Source organism: Sander vitreus, chromosome 14, assembly GCF_031162955.1.
Source record: "Sander vitreus isolate 19-12246 chromosome 14, sanVit1, whole genome shotgun sequence".
Taxonomy (NCBI): Eukaryota; Metazoa; Chordata; class Actinopteri; order Perciformes; family Percidae; genus Sander; species Sander vitreus.
In genome coordinates, this window is record NC_135868.1 from 9,850,431 (window position 1) to 9,874,878 (window position 24,448).

Consider the following 24,448-nt stretch of genomic DNA (forward strand, 5'->3'; position numbering starts at 1 on the left):
ATCAAAACCACAAGGCTTCATTTTGAATGTCTTTCTGTTTTGATTTTAATCTGTTATATGAAAGCCCCCACCACCACCACTACCGCACATAAACACAAATGTACAAGCACCCCACATTCAAACACACAAAAAAACACCTATCCCCAGTGTTGCACACTCTGCCTTTGTCTTCCTCTCGCCGTCTTCGTCTTCCTCTCCACCAGAATTGCCATCCTCGCCTGGCAGGGCCACATCATGATCTGTTCTCAGTATTTGTCTAGAGAAGTAATAACCTCAGCTGTGCTGTCAGATGAGAGGCAGATACAGAAGCAGTAACAAGAAATAATCCACAGTGGCTTCATTATCCTACTGAAGTATGAGCCTTTCACCTTTACTGCTTTAGGTTTAGGATTGTACTCTTTGAGGAAAATAGGCAAATGTATCTCCCAAATGTAAAACTGAAACAACAACCCTGGATTATTTTATTAGTTACTTGGCTGCAGTTTCTTTTGGAAATCTCTCATTCTTCTTTACTCCCTAACAATGCCGCAGGACTGTAAAGTACAAGGGATAAAAGCAGTCCACCTATCCATTTTCCATTAATTTTCTCCTGATACAGATTCCAATAGCCAAACTCAGAGTACTCAGATACCAAGTACCGCTCCAATACCAGTACACTCCGTGTTTTTTACTCCAGTATCTAAAAATTGTTAACGACATGTACCATCAATCCTTATTGTTCTGTGCCATTCTACTTTATCAAGCTTTGTTAAACAGTGAATTAAATCAAATGCTACTTCATCCATTTAAATGGCTATTTCACCGCTGGAAAGCTGAATCTTTGCCGGACACCTGTCCCATCAATCCTGCTTGCAAGTGTCTCTTTTTCGACAACAAACTGGACTACATCCAACTTCAACGAAACTCCCAACACGAGTTCAGAGACTGCTGTGTTTTTGTTGTTGTGGAAACATAGCTGAACAACAGTGCTGCTCTGTCACCGGGTAAGACTAGCTAGTGGAGGTGGGCTTTTTTAACACGGACTGTTGCAGAAATGGGGTGCTTGTATCCAACTAACTGCTAACCGCTGGTGGAGTTTGTGACTGTAAACAGACCGTGAACAAACCGGGAACTATATTCTCAGAAAGGCTTGCTGCAAAGCAAATCACTCCGCCCAAGTAGCAGAGCTTCACCTTTCTGAGAATATAGTTCCCAGTTTGTTTACGGTTAGAAGATGGCTGTGTCTCATGTTACGTTGTTTTTTTGTACACGCTGTGACTATACAAATCACAACATGTAAATTGGGTCATTATCACTTATTAGATATTAGATCCGACCCGAACCGGACCGCTCATGTACATTCATATTCTCTGGCTTAAACCCGACTTGTCCTGCTACACTCACATTGTACAACAACTGGAGTTAGGAAATGAGGTGAGAAGGCAACTTCAATGATACACATCTACTGTAAGAACAATACGATTTCAAGTGATGTAATGATCAGAATGATGATATTAAAACGTAACTCAGCATTACATAATAGTTTGGAATTATTTTATTCCAACTGAAACTAATTGTATAAATGTACAAATTAGTCATAAAATATATAGTCTCGTTTTGCCCGACCTTCCTCCACAGCGCTGCGGAGGAGGGTCTGGCTAGTCCACACAGCATTCCAGGATGGGAGAATAACATGCTCTGGTTTATTGGCATTTCTTTAAAACAATCACAATCATCATGGGCGGCGCTAAGGGCCAGACAGAGCCACAGTGCCGCTGCAAAATAGCCTCGGGAAGGATCTTGTTTTGGTGGAACAGAAAACTCAGATTGGACAGATAGTCTAGCTAGCTTTATGGATTTACCCTGCAGAGATCTGAGGAGCAGTTAACTATAGTCTTTATTAATCGACCGGAATTTAGAAAGCGGAAGGTAACGGACATCCGGCGGAATTTCAGGCGGCACCGCAGCAATCCCAGAAGGGGAACGTTGTGGATATAGACTATAAAATATATAAACATAGGTAACTGAGGAAACCACATCCCTTCCTCATATCACAATATCTGAAAAGTTAATTGAAATTATGATCTCATTTACAACCTCTCAATCAATGGAAGCAACTGATAATTAACAACTCAGTGCAGTGTAATAAAATAAAAAAAACAAGTGAATAAACATAAAAGGCAGTTCTTCCTTTGTTAAGTGTTCTCATAAGCCTTATTCTTTCTCAATCTTTCCCACACACATTTACATCCACACACGCACACATGCACACATGCACACACACACACACACACACACACACACACACACACACACACACACACACACCACCCACTCGCTCACTCACTTTAAGCATGGTCTCTGTAAGGCCTTAAATAGCTCTCTCTTTCACTGGTCTATCACTTAAGGATACAATGTGCATGAGGTCCAGTGAGCACGCTGAATGATGGCACATTTGCCTTGTTTCTGCTTTCTCTGCCAGAGTTTGAAGTGGCTCTCCTCCTGGGCCATGTTTGCATCTTCTCTGTTGTGGCCAAGATAGATTAATCATTAATCAGTCCTCTCTCTGTCCCAGCACCATTTGTGTGGGCTTATCCTCAACCGAAAAGACCCTAACTATCCCTCCATTCTTCTAGTCTTTGTTGGGACTTTTAAGTTTCATGCTACAAACAGTGTTTTTTAATCCTCCTTGGATAGCGGACATTTTGAATCAAGGGCTGAAAATGTTGCAAAATAAATGCAAAATTCGCTTTACACCAAGGATGCAGGAAGCAAACCTGTTTAACTGTAATCTAATAGGAAAACATTTGACATTTGCATAAGTGTTTATTTACGTGGGATTTACGGCTACAAAGTCTAATAATTCAATTATCCCAGCCAGCAATGCATGCATATCTATTTTTTCCACACTTACATTTTATTTCAATTCTTGTCAGCCTTTATTTAAAAAATCTGTCCCATAGTAAGTTGGAATCAGTCACAATGAGGACCTTGCAGTCCCTCACATTGGTATTGTTGATTTTCTAAAGCTTATGTCATCAGTGTATAGCACTTGTGGCACAAGGAATGCTAGAATCACACTCTAATCAGCATTTAATTACAGCCTGTCAGTAACTACAGTGTAATTTTCTGGTTTTACTCATTAACCATGCAGTGTTAGTAGAGTTGGCCCTCAGAGGCCTCGCACATTGGGGGAGCAGAGGACTTCAGCCCCACAGCTGCTTTTCCCATTCTCATTTCTCTAAAACTGTTGACTTTCCTGCAGGCCTTGCCCCGGGACACTTTTGTCTGCTTTTTCACTCCTCTGGTTTTCTATTCCTTCTCTTTTCCTCACCGGTTCTCTCTGGAGGTTTGTTTCTCTCTGTGTGTCTCTTGCGGTGTCTATTTTTCAGATTTTTACCCACGTTTTTTCTACCTTTGTCAACTCCTCTCTCTGCTACGACCTGATGCTGACCCACCTGAACTTCCCAAATCTCTCCTGTCCGCCATGACAAAATACTCACAGGAAAACTTATCAAAAATGAAAACTGAATATAAAGATGAGACATCATCTCCATAACCAAGCATGGAAATTTACTTTTTGGTTGTAAAATGAACTACATGCCTTTGAGCACTTGTCCTTCATCAGGTCATTGCTGTTGCCAGATTGAACCTTTTATTTGCTTCTATTTAAGTAGCTGCAAAAGTACTGTAGTAAGGTATTAAATATTAAACTTCTGACCTCACAGAAGTGCATGAACGCATGTGCGTGGCCCCTGCTTTAGCTATTTAAATGACTTTTTTAAAAGCGGATGGTTCACCAGCAGGTCAACCTCGAAGAGACATGTGATTTATGGTGTCTACAGGAGGGAGGAGTGAGAGAGGGGAGGGGGGGGGAGGAGAGAGAGCCATCTAATACCCCATCCAGAATGGGATGTTTTGGCAGCCTGCATGTTTGGTGCCCCTGCCGTGACAAACTGTGTTGACGCCATGGATCTAAAAAAATATATATATATAGGCCAAGGTGCTTTCAGGAACACGGAACTGTGAAAAAACAAAGAACGATGATTTTTACAGAGGCCTCATCCCACTTTATTTTACCGCCTCCACCATTTTCTTTTCTCATATTCGACGACAAAGTGTAACATTTACTTCTCAACAGATCCCCATCAAATGCACCGCTAATTTCATACTGATTTAGATACACAAGCCATTGCACACATACATTTAATTGAAATTAAATTAAAACTAGGGCTGGGTATCGTCTACAAAAAATTACGATAACTGTACCAAATACAAATACCCTTAAAGTGATACCGATACCAATAGTACTTAATTCGATACCCATCATGTGAACGGAAGCATCTCGGTACGCTGAACTGCCAACTCTGTCAAATATGCCGCACTGGACTTCACCACACAACAAACTGTATGGCTTGGAGCTGCTGTGGTGCAAGTATCGTTTGACTGGAGAAGTTTCGATCCTACTTGGTACTGGGTTAGTTAAAACTGAGTCAGATTTACTGCCCCCCTACTGTGCTCCCCTCCTACACTCATGCATTACTTCCTTTCATCTTGGGCCTCGCTTTAATCACAATCACTCCTGATTTCCTCTCCATTTTCTCCTTTCTGTCTGGCCCACTTTCATGCTCATAAATCTGTCATGCCGGGGTCTATTAGTTGTGACATTCAGTACAGAAATTGTAGTATTTTCTGTGAAGAGATCCTACTGCCGCCCAGGCACTCTGTACTTGCACAGCAAGGGAGTTAGTTTGGGTGATACACGAGATGTCAGAGAAGCTTCTGTTAAAAGGAGTCATTTGTGGTGAGACAAGGGTAGAAAAAAGTTTAAATACAGCAATTCTGTGTTTAAAGAGGCGCTATGTAGTGTTGGCAATTTCTTCGCTGTTTTCTCGCTTTTTGCTCGCATATATTGCTCGCTATAGAGCTCCCCCTACAGCTTCGGAATAGATATTTGGCCACACTGTTGTAAAAACTCATTGGCGACTCTCCCCCCTCCCATCTTTTCTCTCTGGTCATGTGCATTTGTTTCATAGAAGGGTTTGAGCCACGACGATAGCGTGAAATCCTCCATCACTACCTTGTTCTTATAGCTAGCCGGTTCCTGGATGTGTGCAGTGCCGTGAAGCAATTCGTTACATTGCGTTACCTGATATCACGCAATACTTCCTGACGCTGAGGCCGCCGGCTCGCCGGCCAAAAGTTGCAATGGTGGTTTTTCCGCTCACAGGCGCTAGAGGGAAGCGAGACGACCACCATTCAACCCGAAAAAAGCCACATAACCATTCCAATGACTCCAAAGCTGTTCAGTTAAGGTCAATTAAGCTAAAAAAAAAAAAAAGCTTGTCATCTAGTCAGGCCAGCTGAAGTCTTGCCTGGGCCCGGGACGAGATAATCTTAGATGCCCCCTGCGCCCAGATCTCTCCTCTGCTCTTCCTCTCCTGTTCACTCACTGTGTGTGCAGTAGCAAGTTCAGACCAAAGATTCCCGATGTGATGAATCCTGCAGCTACTTGCAACGCTGTTTACACCAATGAGACGAGACAAGACGGTGTATCATCTTCATATTCATCGACTCTTTGCACTTAGCTGTCTAACTTTCGACTTTTGTGTTGTTTCTAAATATGAATGTGGATAACGTGAGCGATAGTGAGATGCTTGCTAGAGTTGCGTTTCGAGTGAGAAATCTGCGAAAACGTTTTATTTCTCTGATTTACTGCTTTGTTTTAATGCCACCAGGCGCTCTCTCTCTTCAGTCACTCTCTACCTCGCTCGTCCACAATCGTTAGGTGCGCACGCGGGCGCTTGTCCTCTGTCTCTGCCTTTTCCAGCTGACAGTTTGTGAAATATAAATAAAGCATTATATTATTATTTAGGGTAGCTTAGGAACATTTTGGGGTAGCTTCGGCTTTTATACAAGCTAATGGACGTTAATATTAGAGCTGGCCTGTTAGGTTAAGTTACAAGGCTCGTAAACGTTGGCTGCGCTGTTTCTTACCTTGCTCTACCTTGACTTTACTAGTTCCAGCTTCGCACCGTCACCACCTTTTTTAAAATCTTTGTTTAGAAAATCTCTAAGGCCTCTATTTTATTCTTCTCTTTTCTTTCCTTTTCTGAGCACCGGACTTGTGCTGACCGGACATTTTAAGCGTACTGAAGTTCAAAACAAATGACATCAAATTTTGATCAGTGGCCAAACCATTTTTGTGTTGGGGGTGGGGGGTTCTTGACCACTAATTCAAGGACAATTAGGAAGAAAACAAATAAAAGCTTTTATGTAATTCAAATATTATAATATTTTTTTTAATTAATTTAATGAGGGCCCAGTTCTGCCCCCCCCCCCCCCCCCTACCCTGGGCCCGGGACAACAGACCCGTTTGTCCCCCCCTATCGACGGGCGTGCATCTAGTTAAAACACACCAGTTCAAACACATGCATGAAAGGGAATTTATAATAACTTAAAAGAAAACTTTTGTTAGCTTGCTCCTTCATGACCTGTTATAAGTTAGGAGTATAAGAGTTGAGTATATGGTTGACACATCTGATTTGACACTTGATTCAATTCTGTTTTAAAATGGTGTAAACTGGGAAGATTCTACATAACATTTTACAAAAATAACACAACACTTCAAATTACAAGACGTTTACCTGGTAACGCCAGCTACGTTAGCATAATCTGATACTTCCCACTTTAAACTGCATGAATATACTACTAACTCAGAAACACATATTTCTCCATGTACGCATGTTAATAAAAGTAATATTTCCATTTCTAAAAGAGATTAGTAGTTTAACATTTTGGAAGTAGTTTAATACTTTGTTTAGCCCCTAAACCCAGTTATGCTACAGTGACTTCCTGTTTACATAGTGGATTGCTAAGGGTGTTTCCTAGGTCTTTGGACATTAAGATTAATATTTATTTAAAACATTGTTATTTAAAACAAGGCAATTCTTAAGATTTAATGTGCAACTCATTTTAGAAAAATCACTAGTTTGAAACTAGTTACTAAGAACTTTGGAAGAATTTTACACACAAAGTTAGTGATGGATTTATAATCCACAATCCTAAAGATACAAATGACAATGTCTCATCAGCTTAACTTCACCAAAACAGTTTGTAATGCTTTATATCTCGTTATCTATCTGAAAAACTTGTTGGCATTTTATCTAAAAACAAAAACACCTCATTGTTTTGGACAATTACACAGAAATAAACACAGCTGCTCTGCAAAATGAGTAAGCAGTTTTAACAGGTTTTGCAGATTTTCCCAAATTCAAATCCTGTTGACTTACTTTTGGTCCAAAATCATTTCCCTAAAAACACAATGAATACATCAAATGAGTATATTTAGAGCATAAATATTGAGATTAATTTTGGTCTTCACCCGTGGTCCTGTTTACCCCTGTATTTTGGTTTTCCTCTCTGGATGCATCAGCTCAGTGCTTCTCCTATGGGTCTAATGTTTGATGTGGAGTAAAAGGCTCCAGGAGTATTTATGAATGAATATTTTAAAAAGGGATTCAGCGAGGTGGCGGGGCACAAAATGGTTCCTCTGTCCTTTCTACAAGCCAGTCAGTCATCCTGCCGCAAGCCCAACTCTGAGAGAGAGAGAGAGAGAGAGAGAGAGAGAGAGAGAGAGAGAGAGAGAGAGAGAGAGAGAGAGAGAGAGAGAGAGAACACAGAAAGAGTGTGAGACATAAAACAGACGTTCAGGGTGTGGGAAAAAAGGGCGAAGGAAAATGTGTGGGCAAGGGTTTCTAAAATGGGAGCTTGTGCTGTATGAACCTGTAGGTCGTCACAGCTATGTGTTGATCAGTGCAGAGCCAGAATCAGATGGCTGTGGTAAAGATGCCCATGTCTCCTCTCCACTTGAAACTTACTTAAAAACATAAACTACTTAACATTGTTTTGGAAGTAAGCAACAGAAAATAGCCATTTACTTTTTAGAGTGTTGGAGACCCCAGCTGTAATGCATGGTTAAATACAATACATTTTCATATTCTCTGTATCTGTCATTGTTGTACTCAACAAGGAAGTAAAGCCAATGTTTTAAATATTATGCAAACTGTTTACAATACAAATAAGTATGCTAAGGGTACTCAGACTTTGAGCATGAGTCTCTTGGATTTCCCAATGCAGTCAATGTTTTCTGTACTCCCTGTTGCATAAGCCCTGTTAGCCAATCCTGTAAAAGCTTGCAGTGAGGCTGGTATCAGTGAAAGCTCAGAAACTACATCTACATGCAATGTGATCTCTGCTCTAGTCTCTGATTTTTGGCCACAGTGCTAAAATTCCTCTTTGTCTGGTTCTAACCAGTCATTCTCTTTTCGTATGGGAGAGGAGAGAGGGAGGTCATGGTGGTGTAATTCAAGATGCATCAGAGTATGTCTGCGTTTTCATCTTTTTCCATGTCCTGTACGGCTACAGTGATAACATCAGAGGGCTGGTTCGGAGGATTGTCTGAGGAGGACAACTGGTTTGGGTGCAGGGGTGAAAGACCATGATTCGAACTCTTTAGATGCAAAAGAGAGATTCCAATAAGAACAGTTTAATTTAGGACATAATTCCATCTTCAGCAAGTGAGATTTGAGCCTTAGAGGCATTTCTGATGTTGGTTGAGATCAGTGCTTATGTGCTACCTTTGACTGCTGCCTCAGAGATTATCTTGGGGAAATCCCATCCCTTAGCTCATTTTGTGCTAAACGTCCTGAGATGGAGTCGAGTCTGGGAATGCTAACATCTGTGAATGCATCGCCTCAGACATCTCAGGAGAGGCCAGGGGGCTGTCGAGCGGGCAGGTGTGATAAACACACATAATGCAGGAATGCTATTTTGTCAGATGAACCTCCCTGGCTCTGTCATGACTTTGGAGTGATGAAATGCGTTATTCTTGTTCCTCGCTGAGACATATAAAGAATGTAGGTTATGTTTGTTAACAAGGACCGTCTCACTTAGGGTCTCTGGAATGTTTAGTCCAGACTGATGGAAAATGTCTGTGGTGGGCCGACTCTTTGCAGTGGCCTTTATCGCCTCATATGGCTGCTGTGTCAGCGCAGACGCACACATACACATGTATACAAACAAGCAAACTTTTTTTTAGCAAACTTAACATATGCAAATATTTGCATGAACATTAAAAGATTTAACAACTAAGGAATAAACTGAACAATTTTCACAGACTGTGTGACTAAAAGAAATGGAATAATGTGTCCCTGAACAAAGGGGGGTTCAAAATCAAAAGTAGCCCTCAGTATCTGGTGTGGCCACCAGCTGCATTAAGTACTGCAGTGCATCTCCTCCTCATGGACTGCACCACACTGGCCAGTTCTTGCGGTTGTTTTTGCCATCCTGTACCTGTCCCGCAGGTGTGATATTCAGATATACAGATCCTATGCAGGTGTTGTTACACGTGGTCTACCACTGTGAGAACGATCAGCTGTGCTTCCTGTCTTCCTGTAGCGCTGTCTAAGGCATCTCACAGTAGGGACATTGTAATGTATTGCCCTGGCCACATCTGCTGTCCTTGTGCCTCCTTGCACCACGCCTAGGCACGTTCACGCAGATTAGCAGGAGCCACTGGGCGTCTTTCTTATGGTGTTTTTCAGTCAGTAGAAAGGTCTCTTTACTTTCCTAATTTTTTTTTTAACTGTGACCTTAATTGCCTACAGCCTGCAAGGTGTTATTGTCTTTTCGACCGTTCAACAGGTGCATGTTCATTAATTGTTTATGGTTCATTGAACAAGCATGGAAAACATTGTTTAAACCCTTTACAATGGAGATCTCTAAAGTTATTGTGATTTTTACAAAAGTATCTTTAAAATACAGTGTCCTGAAAAAGGGGCGTTTCCTTTTTTTGCTGAATTTAGTTTCATGTTTATTAACTCGGCAAATCCATTATCTATGAGTCCACCATGTAAAATTTATGGATTTTTACAGCTTCAAGGGAGGTACAAAATGAAACTCAGGGTGTATGATAACAATAAGAATACCTGAGGGATTTGTATTAAAATGTTAAATCATTCAATCAGCTTTATCAACTATTCCAGCAGGTCCAAACATGTCAGCCTATCTATCCACTGGTGCGCTTTTTGAAATATATGTTTATCATTTACAGCTAAACTCATTTTCATTTGCAAAGAACAATTTTCAATCTTTTTCGATTTAGCACAAAATCCAATTTTTTGATATAATCACTTTTGCAGCATATTTTCCCCGAGCACTTTCTCATTTGAGAACACTTGAGGTAGATGGTGTTTTTCCTCTTGGTCTTTCTAATAAAGCCTTGTATAGAACTGCTGATTTCCCCTAAATGTTTGTTGATTAAGAAAACAGGAAGGCAGGCAGGCCTTGGTTCATTAGTTACGCAGTGAGCAAGGCTTTGGGTAGGCACCGCCCGAGGGCAACTCTCATTCCAAACTCATGACTGTAAACAAATGCTCACACACATGCTGCAGTAAAGAACGTGCATATTCTATAGATTAATTCACAAGCTTGGAGTACTTCATACGGAGTATTCCCAAACACACACACAGAGGTGTGATCTGCCAGGCAAGGCTGCGAAACGCTGCTATGTGAGAAAACACCACGCAAAGCAAACAGAGCCTCACAAGGCAACCGCTTGTTCTAAGGCCAGAACCCGGGGCAGCGCTCCTCACATCTCTGTGAGAGGAGAAGAAGGAGGTGAGGGAGCAGAGATGAGAGCAAGAGATCAGATGAGGCCAGACTACACATGACAGGATGCATTAAAAACATGTTGAGGGAGCAAGATAGAAATAAGGCAAGAGCAAGAAAAGAGAAAAATAAAGTGAGAGTACAGGGATGATTGAGGTTAAGGGTTCCAAGAGAGGTGGCATGGAGGGCTGGAGGAAAGATGAAGAACTATAAGACAGCTTGAAAAATATATAGCAGTAGGGAAAGGTAAGTTGAAAGGAGATTAAAAAAAAAGGTGAATTAATAACAGGATAGACAATATTGAGAAGATGCATTACCGGAGATGGCAAAAGGTTTGTCTACGGTGGCCGACGGGCAAACGCCCTGCAACTTAAGAAAACACACGCAAATAGACAAAACACAAGCAAATTAAGAAAACAACTTCATTAATTTGACAACACATGCGCAGCATTCAGCAAACGCGCTGCAACACAACACAACCAAATACATAAACACGCTTAAGTTTCAGGGCGTTTGCCCCTGTCGGCCACCGTATCTGTCTGCCTGTAAGACTTCTTTTAAAAGTAAAGACTTACAAACAAGGTATAAAGTAAGCTGAGCAGATAAACACAGTTATGCTAGAATGAAATGTTGCATTTTCCTTATTTCATACTTTTACTATTAGGACTAACTAGCTCAAAACAATGCAGCTTGTTTATTTCAATATCTTTACAGGGGTCATCAATTGTTGTGAATGCTGACTTTTTGCCTGGGACAAGCAGCTTTAGCTTCAGTCTGTTAGCACGATATAATGTATGTAGCCAAGTCAAGTGCATATTTAAGATGAGAACAGAAAGCTTTACAGGTGTAGCAACAGTAAGTACATGTAAGAGGGTGAGGTTTAGCAAACACTCAATTTCTATGAGCCACGTAAAAACTACCAATGGAGAAAGTTTGACTGTTAAGTAAGACTACATATACTCTGTATCTCTGGATAGTTTCACACCGAGTATATGGCATATTACTTTCGTAGGCGACTACGCAACGGGGCCCCAAATCCTGCTTTGCTTTCTGCAGAGACAACAATGAGCCTGGAATCCGACATCCATCAGAATATTTTTTTCTCCCCCTCTCCTCTCTCACTAAACGCTTCCATTTTTCCTCAAGCAGAAGCAGACTGTTTTGAGAAATGTGAGCTTGTTATGCTTTATGATTTGCAATCTGGTGCTGTAAAGACACGTTGCCTCCTCTACCACAAGAGAACCCTTCGATAACATACTTCAACATCCCATGCAGCTTCGCACGTAAACGGTAAAAGGTTGGTGGAGGCCATAGATGTGGCTTTTCTTTTTTTTTCCTTTTTTAAAACTACTTTAGGACGTTTCCAGCTCAGCTCATTCTGGATGACTGGTATTCCCCTCTCTGGATGTGAATCTTGCTCGAAAATTTGTCCATACAGGCCAGCTGCTGCCAAACATTGTGACTGCTCTGATGCCAGGGAAAATTTGTACATGAACGGTTTTTCAGACAAAGCCAATCTTTTGTTTTTGCGGGCAGAAAAATACCCAGATGTATAGTAATGACATTCATTCTCTACTTGCTAATGTTTATGAAGAAGCTTTTTTCTTTTTTTTTTTTTTCTTAAATTCTTGTTCAGTTTGATGCTTGAATTGCTTTTCTCTCTAAACTATGATAAATGTTTCGGACACTTTTTCCAGTCTGGAAACCTTTACTCTGCTTGGATGACGAGTTGCCCGAGTGCCCGGTCTCTGTTCTGTTGCTATATACATTTTGGGTTGCTGCGATGCCTGGCACCCGGAGTACAGAACTGGTTGTTCATGTAGGTTATAGGAGACCTGCCAGCTAGAGGTACTGGAACTGTAATGAAACGCTACTCTGGATATTTCCCCTCAAAATCAAAACCGACATCAATGGCACTTATTAAACAACCAGAAATCCTTCCTCTGCGTTGCTATGCATTGTAGATGTTTGCTTTATAGGCAAGCAGAACAGGCCAACACATCGCTCACAGTGACATGTTTGTAATGATAATGTTGGTGTTGATGTGATGATGTGCATTAAACAGGCAGTGTTCTCACATTTTTAAATGGCATCCAGCTTTCAGAGCTTCCAGAGTTCCTATCTGTTCCGTCTCTCCCTAAGCATATGTTAACCATCAGCGAAACACCACTTCAAAAGCTATAAAATGGAATGAATAAACAGTAATCAAAGTATAAAATAGCAGGGGAAAAATAATTCTTATTTACCATCTTGACAGTGTTTGTTGAATGTCTTTTTCGCTATTAAAAAACAAACAAATGGAGTCATTTGTCTTGTTGTATTTGGTGTGAATGAGTTTTTGTGAAAACTACATGAAACCAAGACCACAAAAGGAACTTAATTTGAAAGCGTATTTTATGTCACAAATTGGGGCTTGTCTCATTTTTCTAGAAAGATACAGTATTGGGATATTTTGCACATCCACATATATCAAAAACCCCTTCTGGGGCCATCATAGTGTCTCTGTGCTCTTTTTTTTGCTTGTATGTCACTTGATAATGTGAATTTTTATTGCTTCATAGTTCTTTTGGAAAACCCATAAAAAAACCCTGTTTATCAAGTTAATCAACTACAGATTGCTTTATTTGTATACAGATCTCTAAACAAGATACTTGATTCTACTATAATCTATTTTTACTGTTACCAACTTCATAATCATGCCACTCGAAATAAACTTTGGCCTCCTATCTGTCGAACATCTCAACCTCAGTTTGGATTAAAGGTCCATATGGAATGCTTTGCCATCAGATTTTTTAAAGCTAACACCTGTACAATTTAAGTAATGCTATCCCTATAGAAACAAACAACTTTGTAAACAACCCATGTAATTCCTAATATTGTTTTATTTTTTGCATTTGTACTTTAATTGGATTATGAATTGCAGAGTGCCCAGATTAAGCCACTTTTGAGGGTTTTTCTCTCCATCACATTTTTTATTGATTGTGTATATTAATCGGTAGTATTTGTATATGTGTAAACCAATAAAATAATAATAAGAATTTAAAAAAAATAATTGAGTTAAAGTTAGATAGTTTTAACTCATTTTCCTGGTTTGAGGGCTTGAGAGCTTTGTGTTTGTGTGTGTGTGTGGGTGTGGGTGTGTGTGGGTGTTTGTGTGTGTTTGTGTGTACCCACATGTGCATTTCTACTTCTTACCTTGCGCACGTGTAGGATGTCTACAATCTGGGAGCCGGATCTGGACATGGCTTCTGCAAGACACCCGCTCTCATTTAGATCCAAAACTGGCATTCCACATCTGGAAGCAGTTGAACGCAGAGGAGCTGCTTCTTCAGAGAAATACACAAAATATGTAGGACAAAGTGCACATGAATAGGGGGATATGGCTCCTTCATGTATGCCACTGTATCTAACTGTGTCCTTATGGGCTTTGAGGTTTGGGTTATGAATAATGTATTAAGACTTCTTGCTTTATCATTTTAGGAACTATCTACAAACACAACACGGTATATTGGTATGTTGGTGTTTACTCTTATTATAGTGGTGTGACCATTTAGCATTTGAAGGAAAAGCTTGAGGTTTGAGATGCCACTCTTGTGTCTGTGTGAAGCTGAAGCCAGGAAATAGTAAGCTTAGCTTAGCATAAAGACAGGGGGAAACAGCTAGCCTGATTCTGTCCAAAAGAGGAAAAAAAAACATTAGTTTAGGAGCTTAAGAGGTGCCAGTAGGCAGATTTACTTTCCTTAGGACAGACCTATGCTAGCTGTTTCCGCCCGTTTCCAGTCTTTATGCTAAGCTAACCATCTCCTGTAGCTTCATATGTAGCAGACATGAGAGTGGTATACATCTTCTCATCTAAATCTCGGCAAGAACGCAATAGGTGCATTTCCCAAAATGTCGAACTATTCTTTGAACAACAGCATGCCACAGTATCACCTGATACTTTGACCAGCTTGACCTCATGCACTTGTGCTGAACCATCAGCTGTAGGGGCTCCTGATGACTCAGCTAAAACAACACAGCCTCCAGAGGTTCCAAAAGGATCATGAGCTTTGTTTTTGTTTTTTAAATCATCCTCTGTTTATTAAATTACATACTCCGCATCAACAAGAGGGGACCTGCTAAACCCATATCCATGTCTTCATGTCATACCTGTTGTGTGTTTTATATATATATATATAATTATCAATTTCAACTATGCTTGGTACGCCTCTGCAATCATCTCTCAGCTCATTTCCTCAATCAGTCTTCCAAGACAAAAGCTGTTCAAGGAATGCAAAGAAAATTGCAGGTTTTTATCAAATTCAGTGTGAAGTTAAGCGAAGAGACTTAAATGTTCTGACAGGAATCTCTGTGGTTATTATACATAATGGACCAGCATATTATGTTTTATGTATACCAGCATATTCACAAAGACACACCTGCGTGAATACACACACACACACACACACACACACGCGTAATGATAATATTCAAGCGTTTGTGGATTAATTAACTCCCTACATGTGAATTTCCATGCCACGTGCTCTCGCTCTCTGGAGGGTGTGTGGCTTAAAGCCTTTTATTTTAATGTGAGATGATTCATGTGAGCACACAGCATGGTAATCACCAGCTAGTTGCCATGCATCAATCAATTAGGAGACTCTGTCAAGGCCCCATAATGGTTTTAATACGCTGCCTCTTCCGCTGGCTGGATAATTGCTACATAATTACTCAAGAGTCATTTCAGGTGGATCTCTACCTGGTTAAGTCAGGGCCTGAATATAAATACGTGAAAAGTTAGTTTCAGATGGCTTGTTTGAAAGCAAAACACTTCTTGGGGAGCTGCTGCCGCAGTACATAAAAACCTGGATTTATAAAGTGATGATTGGCATTACAGGAGGAAGGGACTGAAACCAGGGAAGCACTTCTTTTGTGGCTGACAGATATGATTTGTGACAGAGAGATCTTAGCGTAAATGGGGCAGTGTTGAAGGAAGTATTCAGATCAGTTACTCAAGTATAAGTAAACAGTACTAAAACATGCTGTAAAACTACTTAATTAAAAGTAAAAGGTCCTGCACTGATAATGTTTATGTAAAAGTATCAAAAGTAAAATTACTCAGTGCAGAAAAATGTCCTCTGTGACTATTATGCAATTAAATTATACATTATGTGTAATGTATGTATGAATGTGTAGGCAACATTTTACTGTTGTAGTTGGCTGAGGTAAAGGTTTTTAAATATACTATAGTATATAGGACTGCAACTTGTGATTCTAAATACAGAATAATCTGCTGATTATTTTCTCGATTACATCGATTGTCTGCTTTGTATAACTTGCGAAAATAGTGAGAAATGCCCATCATAATAATTCAGAGCCCTAAGTGACAGCATTAAAGGGCTTGTTTGTCCAACCCTTAAAATCATTTAGTTTACTGTAATTTAATACAAAGAAAAGCAGCAAATCCTCACATTTGTGAAGCTGAAACCATTTTTTTTGGCATTCTTGCTTAATAAAAACATATCAGCTATCAAAACAGATAAAAACAATTCATTTCCTGTGGATCCTGTGGTTGATTATAATGCATTCGATTTTATAAGCTCTGCATATGCTTTCTACGTGCAACTTTAATCTTGCAAAGTAACTAGTAAGTACAGCTGCCAGATAAATGTAGTAGAGTATAAAGTACAACCTTACCCTACTGTATATTACCTAGTCTTCATCTCAAAACACGTCTAGGTAACATTTCAAACACGCGGCAAACTATTCAATTCTAATGCTAATACATTTAGCCAAATAAAGCCAAGCCTAATTTCCCCCACAATATCAACACGTCGAGACTGCATGCTGAAATATTCAGAGTGAGCGTGAGTCACAGCCTTCGCAATATACTGACTCAATTTGGCTGTATTTGCCATTCAAATGAGCCTATTGATGGTTTCAAAGTCACAACAGTCACAATCCAGCTGTGCCAGTTGGAAGTGACAATAGCATGGTTTCCGCTGCAGAGTAAAAAGCAACAAGCAGGGCTGAACCTTTGTTCGTTTCATACAACCCTGCCTCTTCCATCCGGTATATTTTTATCATTCTTCTTTCAACTTGTTGTCAACAGATTTATCAAAAGAACGATGATAAACAAAGGTCTTGTTTCCAGTGAGTTCAGCCCCAGTTAGTGCTGCTGATTAATGCTGTCTGGCCTTGTTTGGTGCTGACCGTGGTACCCGCATTCAGGGCCCCTTAGTCTCTCCGCTAATTGAAGTCATTCTTCAGTAATATTCCTAAATCAACTGTTTCCTCTTGCCTATTTGAGACCTAATTGGAAGCATGTGCACTCAACCCGAAGGGCTCCTTTTAACCCCTGACACTTTAAGAATGTGTCTGTTGCGGTCATTCATTTCACTTTGTTGTTTTCTTTCTTTATTCTTGCAGCCAAAAAAATTTAACATTCGGCATTTTTGATTCTGGCCTTGTTGTGTGGATCTGGTTGTAGATCTTTCTGGATGCTATTTGGGGTGAGTTATCTTAGCGTTATGGGCATACGTTTGTGTCAGCCTATGGGTCTCTATGACAACACATAATTGTGAGCTGAGCCCATGCTTCATGCTAAGAGGGTTGAGCTTGGGTCATGACATCTGCTAAAGGGAGTGATACTTCACCAGAAAATGCAGCAGAAAGAATACAGGATTCACATGGATGTGTTACAAATTACATTGACAGAACAAATATGTCTGTCTGCAAAGGATTTGCTGTTGTTGAAATGCAAAGTGCCTTTTTTTCACACCAATTTCATTATTATGGCAATTTCATCATCATGATGGCACCTTGTGCATATTCTCTCTGACACATACACTTTACTTTGATTTGATACTCCTTGTTTACAACTTTGTTTTATATATTACACACATTATTAAACAGCTCGGGAAGATTAAAGCATCCAAGGATGAAACAATCTTGTGTGTTAACTAACCCGCATACTGGCACTACACATCTCATATTGTACACTGTGATTCTACACTCACGCTATACTGTAAGAACACTGGGTGCAATGTTATGTATTCTGTATCCTGTAATTTATTTTACATTTCTTGTCTGTTAAAGCTCTTTTGTTACTTAAATGTTGTTCTCCACTAGACAAATTGTCTCCCACCTGACTTCACTGTATGAAACAAAGCAGGCTGCTGCTTCAAGCCCATTACCAACAAAGAGAACGCGGTTAGGAGTGGTCTTGCAAACTTTAGACACTTGAGAATACACTCTTTTCTTTTACGGTTCGGGGCCCTACAAATGTTTAGCATCTGTCTGCTGCTGTAAACAATGGCTTTGGTGTTTATCTACAAAGACTGGTTGCCTGTGAACTTGCTTTAATCATCAATGTTGCTCTATTTCAGTGGATCTGCAGGATGTTATGGGATTTAGATTTAGCATCCAGCATTGCTGCCTTTTCTCCCCGCCTCGCACATACACACAAAAAAACAGGTGGAAATCTCCATTTTGATGCGAGAGGTAATTTCAAAGAAAAATGGTTGTGATATTTTCCAGGGTGTTTATTGGTTGAATGGAGCGAGTCGTTTTCACACAGAAAATGAAAATAGGGATTGGAAACAATCGGAGGAGAGAGGCTAGGAGGAGATTGATTTCCTAGCAAACATTTCTGAGCCATTAAGCTTTACCCATCCTTTTCACTCCTGATCTGCCTCCTCTCACACACCTGCTTCCTTACGGGACATTAGTTGTGTTCAGAGGGGAGATAAGACACACTGCCTCTTAGCCTCTGTTGGTCAATACATCCATCTTGTGCATATAGCCGCTCTGTGAGCGGCGAGCTATTGTACCTGTGCAAATTACTGTTTACCGGCAGACGGTCATGATTGTTTTTGCTCACTGGAATGCCGTCACACAGTGAAGAGAAACATACTGCGAGGACAGAGAAAGGAAAACGGAGAATATAAAAAGGTACAGTAAGTGCAAGCAAACGCTGCCTTTTGTCTCTGTACAGAGACATTCAACCAGCAGCGACAGAGGATGTTACACAAGAGGCCCGGCATTATCAAAAAACACTGGTACTATTGTAGTGTTGCACTGTTGCAGTCATAACCACATACACAACACAAGTCCATATTCAAAACTAACACAAACCAATGCAATAAACTACAGAACCAATATATTAATTGCACTTTAGTGACGGTCAATGCTTTTTTGAGACTGTTGTGCGAGATTTCTGCTTCGGCGTTAAATCTACGCCATGGCTACGTATGTAGGTATGTGGAGACACGACCCTACGCTGTAGCCTGACGTGCACCTCTAAAAAAATGGCGACGCACGTTGCTCGGCCATGGCTTGGTAGCGTTGCATCCCCCCCCCCGACTCATTTCCACTATGCTACCACAGTCGGTACTAGCTGAGAAGCTAATCATCGTCACTCTCACTCGCTCTACCACACACTACTCCCCACGGACACAGACATGCCGGCTCTGCTATTCTCTTAAAGAGATCGACGCACACACCAACGCACAAGTATAAACTTCCGGCCACTTACATATGCCACGGAGAAAGCTCTGCGTGGAGACTCCACACAACCATAAATCACACTTTAGAGGTGTTGATTGAACTCCATTGTTCTTTTTGAGGCCACAGTAAGTAGTGTGATTGGGTAGAGGTCTTCAGAGGTTCCAACAGAACAGCAATCTAAAGCTTCTCAAATGACGTTGGACCTGAGGACAGTCAGACCACGTCCAAATAGTAGACCAGAGGATAAGTAGTGTGTTTGAACTAAACTGACCCAAACAGAAAAAAAACCAACAACTGGCAGAATGATGCACTACAATGCGGATCACAATTTTTTTCAAGTCTGTCTTAAAACAATACTAACATGGCAATTTGCAAATTGAAAGAGTCGCTGTAATTGTTCCCTCCTGTAATGAATCACACCTGTCCTTTCTGGCTGCGAAGGAACACAGTAGGGATAGACCGATTAACGGCCCTGGACGATTATCGGGACGTTTTTTGGCAGTTTGCAGAATATCTGTATCTGTGTTTTATTTGCCTGATAAACGATAAAATTAATTATTAAAAAGTGCGTTACTTTGGCTCCGCTACAGCTCTGTGTCTGTCCCTCGGCTTCGGTTTCAGTCAACACTGAGTCTGACTTAATGTCCCGCCTACAACACTATCTTTTACTGTGTGTTATGTTGAAAGTTTGTAATTTATTAAATAACTCCTTAAAGCATTTAAACAAAGTTTTGTGTTGGAGTATGTAACATTCCAAAATCTTAATTTTGACTCTTTTTCACTGTAAATGCATTTCGGTTCCAAATATCGGTTATCCGTTTCATTAACAACTAATAAACGGTATCGGCCTTGGAAAAACCAGTATCAATCGATCCCGACTACACAGTCCTCATTCTTTGCAAAAATATATTCAAATGTCTGTCAAAAGTTATTTTGATGCTTTGAAGACTGAGTTAGTCACACCAAGTGAGCATCTTCCCAAATTACAGTCTAACTTACTGGGAACCAGACTGATCTTTGAAGAGCTCTATTGTCAAGTAATGATCACACTAAGTGTCTCTCCATCATGAGGATCTACTTGTGACTCTGTGCTCCTTTATGCTTTAAGAGCTATTTCCTTCTTTTTTTGCATGTGTTGTCATGAGTTAAGAGACTTTTCCGCAATCATTGACAACTGGTGTAAAAGCAATTTGCCTTGCCTTTAAAATCCACTTCCAAAAAAACACTCCGTTAAGGACACATGCTGCTAAACACTAAATTTGACATGACTCATGTGTGTGCAGCAGTCTGTGTATTGGATTTTTCAGCATGTCGCTACAATCGCAGACACAAAGCTATATCATGTAGGAGCATGGAAATGTCTCAAAAATCATGACGACAGATAATTATCAAACATATGCGCAAGGCATATTGCCTTGACAGCACAACAATCTACAGCTTCAAATATGACCATGAACTTCAACATTTGACAGGGTAAAGAACAAGAGAGTACGAGCTTCACCAAATTCCCATTTACTGCAGAGCCATGGTGTCGCATTATAAGGCATTTCTGAGTGCATTATTTTGAGTGCTAGGTGTTTTAGCCAATTGGCATCAAGCTGAGGTCACCAGTGTGTCTGAGAGAGAGAAAAGATGTCTACTGATGTCAAAGGTCTTGTGAAGACACTTGGCCACAGTGGCCTCTGCTGGGTGGTAAGGGTAGAGCATGCAGGGGTAGAGCTCAATGATTCAAGTGTGGAGGAACGCATCCGTATTATTTATTCATAAATGGGCTAACAATCGCTAATTAGCTTAATCCTGTATCAAACTATAATGAATCACACTCAGCCAAATGTCACGGTGGATTATAATTGACGTGGATGGAGCCCAACTGCTTACTGGGAGAGGCTGTGGGATGCATCTGTCCTGCCTTTGCACAGCTGCTGGAGAATGATGACAGCAATGTTTGGCTTTTTAATTAAAACTGGAATAAGGTGGGGTTTGTGTGATTAAATCAAAAGTCAGTCGTGAATGGAGCTCATCACATTATACCTGGAATGTTTTTATAATGTGGGAATCAAGTGTGTACAGTCATATCATTGAGAGCAAAATCAAATTAATATGACATTAATTAGCATTTCCCAGACAACAAACACACTAAGAACAGAAGCTGAGAGCAACAGCAGAGCGCAAGAGAACAGTAAGACATTAAGACAGTACGAGCACACACAAATATACCTAACATCCATAAAAACATCTCAATGTTTGAAGGCAAAGTTTTAGGACAATATGGAAACACTTGTTATAATAATAAACGTCAACCAAAGACAGAGAAAACAAATGAAACTGGTGTTAAAAACTGAACTCTCACGACAGCAAATGGCATTTTCTGAGAGCAGAAAATACAGCCTATACATACAGTACGTGATGTTTTCCCATAAACTGCTCTCAAAGACCTCAGTAAAGCTATTTTCAGTCTGTTTAAAAGTAGCCAAGCTCTGATATAAATCAAGTAATTGCTAACAGTCCCATGATGTAATTTTAGCTTTAAGCTCCAAGAAGTAGAGATTGGCCATGAAGTGGAATAAATGATACCATTTAATTTGTCTCTATTGAGTGGCCTAATGCCTTCCTAAGTCAAGAATGGGTGTCGCTGTTTCATGTTTAAAGAAGTGCATTTTAATTGGCAATTTACAGGTTTTTATGTCACAAGTCCAAAGCTAGCGCTGGCGGATTAAGCCCAGACTATGACAGAGCGATATAAAGAGAGGGCATTTCACAGAGAACGCATGAAAGCATTTCTTGGATCTTAAACGATAACTTTAATCTTTGAGCCAAATTTTCCACAACAACCTACAGATAGACTGGGCTTATGTCTCGTCATTACGAATTTGGCAAATTCTACTACTGTATTCTTACAAAAGAAATTACTTGTGTGCAAGAGTGGCAGTCAAGATGCCAGCATGAAACTGCTTTTGGTATGTCATCCTGTTACAGTTCCACATTAAAATGGGATTAGACAGTATTGCTAGGGGGACAACTTAATCTGGAACGAAACGAGGGGAAAAAAACATTCATCGTACTTTAAAATGTGCTTTTTTGTGCTTTAAATCAAATTCTATTTCTCTGAGACATCTTGATTGTGTTGATCCTTCTGTCCCCGGTGGAATTTCCTATCGAAACATTTAAGTATGAAAAAAGTATAACCTTTGAATAAATGGCAAAAAAATTCCCATGAGATCAGAGAAGGCTTGAGAGCAGCCAAACCCGCCAACTAACCAGAAAACCAACATCACCCTCCATTACTGCCATGTCATGACATCATCCTGCTTCCTCTCTACTGGTGTCCCTGTGGTCTGGACTCCTAATTCTCTGGCTCAAATACTGATGCTCTCAAAAAAAGAGTAGGTGACTTTTAATCCAACGCTGAGAGACAAGAAAAAAAATAGTGCTTGGCCCGTGTCAACGTGAATACTCTCCCTCCAAAGAGTGCAGCGATACAGCCTGACATTACCAGCTCAGATTGCCCCCAAATTAGATAGAGTAAGTTTCCTTTGGCTGCACTCAACGCTCCACAAAAACCTGGACACTGTATAAACTCCAGAAATGTCTCTAATGACAGACACATTGCACTGAAATGCGACCTCGAGCTAGAGATAATCACTGTCATTTAGTGTTGGAGCAAATCAGTGTGGGGCATTAACACCAAAACCAGACCTACACCAGCGGTAAGGGATCACGTTTGTTATATATTGCATTTAGGGACAAGACTTTAAACTACTTGTGTTTGAAAACTTCTAGATATGAATTTGGTTTAAGTGCCTTCATCTCGGATAAATAAAAGTACATACTTTATACTTACAGTACACATTTTTGGGCTTAGGTTTGGTTTTATATCAGTTATCAGACAGAGTATAAACACGTCCCCATTAGATGGTTTTAGCTTTTCAAATGTGAGAATTTGCTACTTTTCAAAAAAACAACACCTTGGGCTCAGAATTTAATTTTTGAAATTTTTGGAAAGTGTTACCCAAAATGTCCATTGTAAAACAACCATGACAGTTTACATACTGACCTCCTCATTCAACTTTGATCTACTGTACTGTACACCAGTTACAGTTACAATTACAATTGCATGACCCGCCCTACTCCCCCATTTGATTATAGAGCTAGTACTCGTTGTCTTTGTTGGTTGGGTTGGTTAGTCCAGATCTAAGCATAACTTGAACAAGTAAAAACAAACTGATAGAAACCATATGGCCAAAGATATAACAATGAAACCAAAGTTGTAATTAATTGGAATTATCCTTAAATACACACTTTTCACAGCTGATATTATTTTCATGGCAGGAAAAGCCAGGTGGAACTAATGTAACACGTTAATTCATATATTTGAGTTAATTTACTAAAAATGTATTTAAAGTGTTTATACAGTTAACGATTTACATATTTGTGTTTAAACAGTCAGTACTTGCACATGTATACATGTTTAATTATTTACATCAGCAGTTAAGAATCTACCTCTGTGGTTTTCCTCACATTTACCTGAGTCTAAGTTCTGCTATCGTCTGATTGGTTACTTCAGCAACATGTGATAAAGTAAAACGAGGAAGTGTTGTTGTTGTTGTGGAGCTGATAAAGCGTAAAGAAGAGCTTAAAGCTTAAAGGATGGAGACGACAGCTTAAAGCTATCGTCTCCATCCAGCTGTTCCTTCTTATTTAGAGTGATACAACCACCACATATATCAAAGCTCCAATTAATGCAATTAACTGCACCTGTGCTTTTCCTTCTGGCATGTCAAGATGTCTGATGGGAAAAGATGTATTTTACTCAACTGTTAACAATGTAAGCATTTAATGACAAAGTCATGCAGCCAACCAGTATTATCATTTCTTAAAGCCTTTTTATAATGGTAGACATTTAAAGCCATTCTAAGAAGAAAAAACAATATAGGAACTTGATCATGTCAATAACCTAGGGCCAAGTAATTCAGGATCATGGTACCATAGGGAGAGAGGGAAATAAAAAGGAAAAGGAGTAAGGACAATTTACGATGTGAGCCACGTTTGACTGCTGAGGATTGTAACACTTAAACCCGCAGTGACAATGAAGAAAACTTAAGGAGTGAATGTAGCTTACTCTCCACTTAAGCTAGGAGTAATTCAGAGCACTTCACCGCTACAAACCTTATTATCTTCGCCATTATGTACTTTTCATGTTAAATTGAATAGTGTTTACCTTTCACCTTTCATGATTTTGTTCCAGCTATAGTCACCTGTCATTTAACAGTATGGGTTCAAACAGTTTGCTTCCCTGCAACTTCCACAGTCG

General features: G+C 40.0%; 1 long non-coding RNA gene across 1 annotated transcript; it reads right to left on the reverse strand.

Moving 5' to 3' along the window:
- Nucleotides 1-6,378: 6,378 nt before the first annotated feature.
- Nucleotides 6,379-24,439, reverse strand: LOC144529097 (uncharacterized). Its single transcript, XR_013502955.1, has 3 exons — nucleotides 24,356-24,439; nucleotides 13,846-13,976; nucleotides 6,379-7,577 (listed from the first exon to the last, which is right to left on the reverse strand). It is a non-coding gene; the product is annotated as an uncharacterized LOC144529097 (long non-coding RNA).
- Between the last annotated feature and the right edge of the window lie 9 nt (nucleotides 24,440-24,448).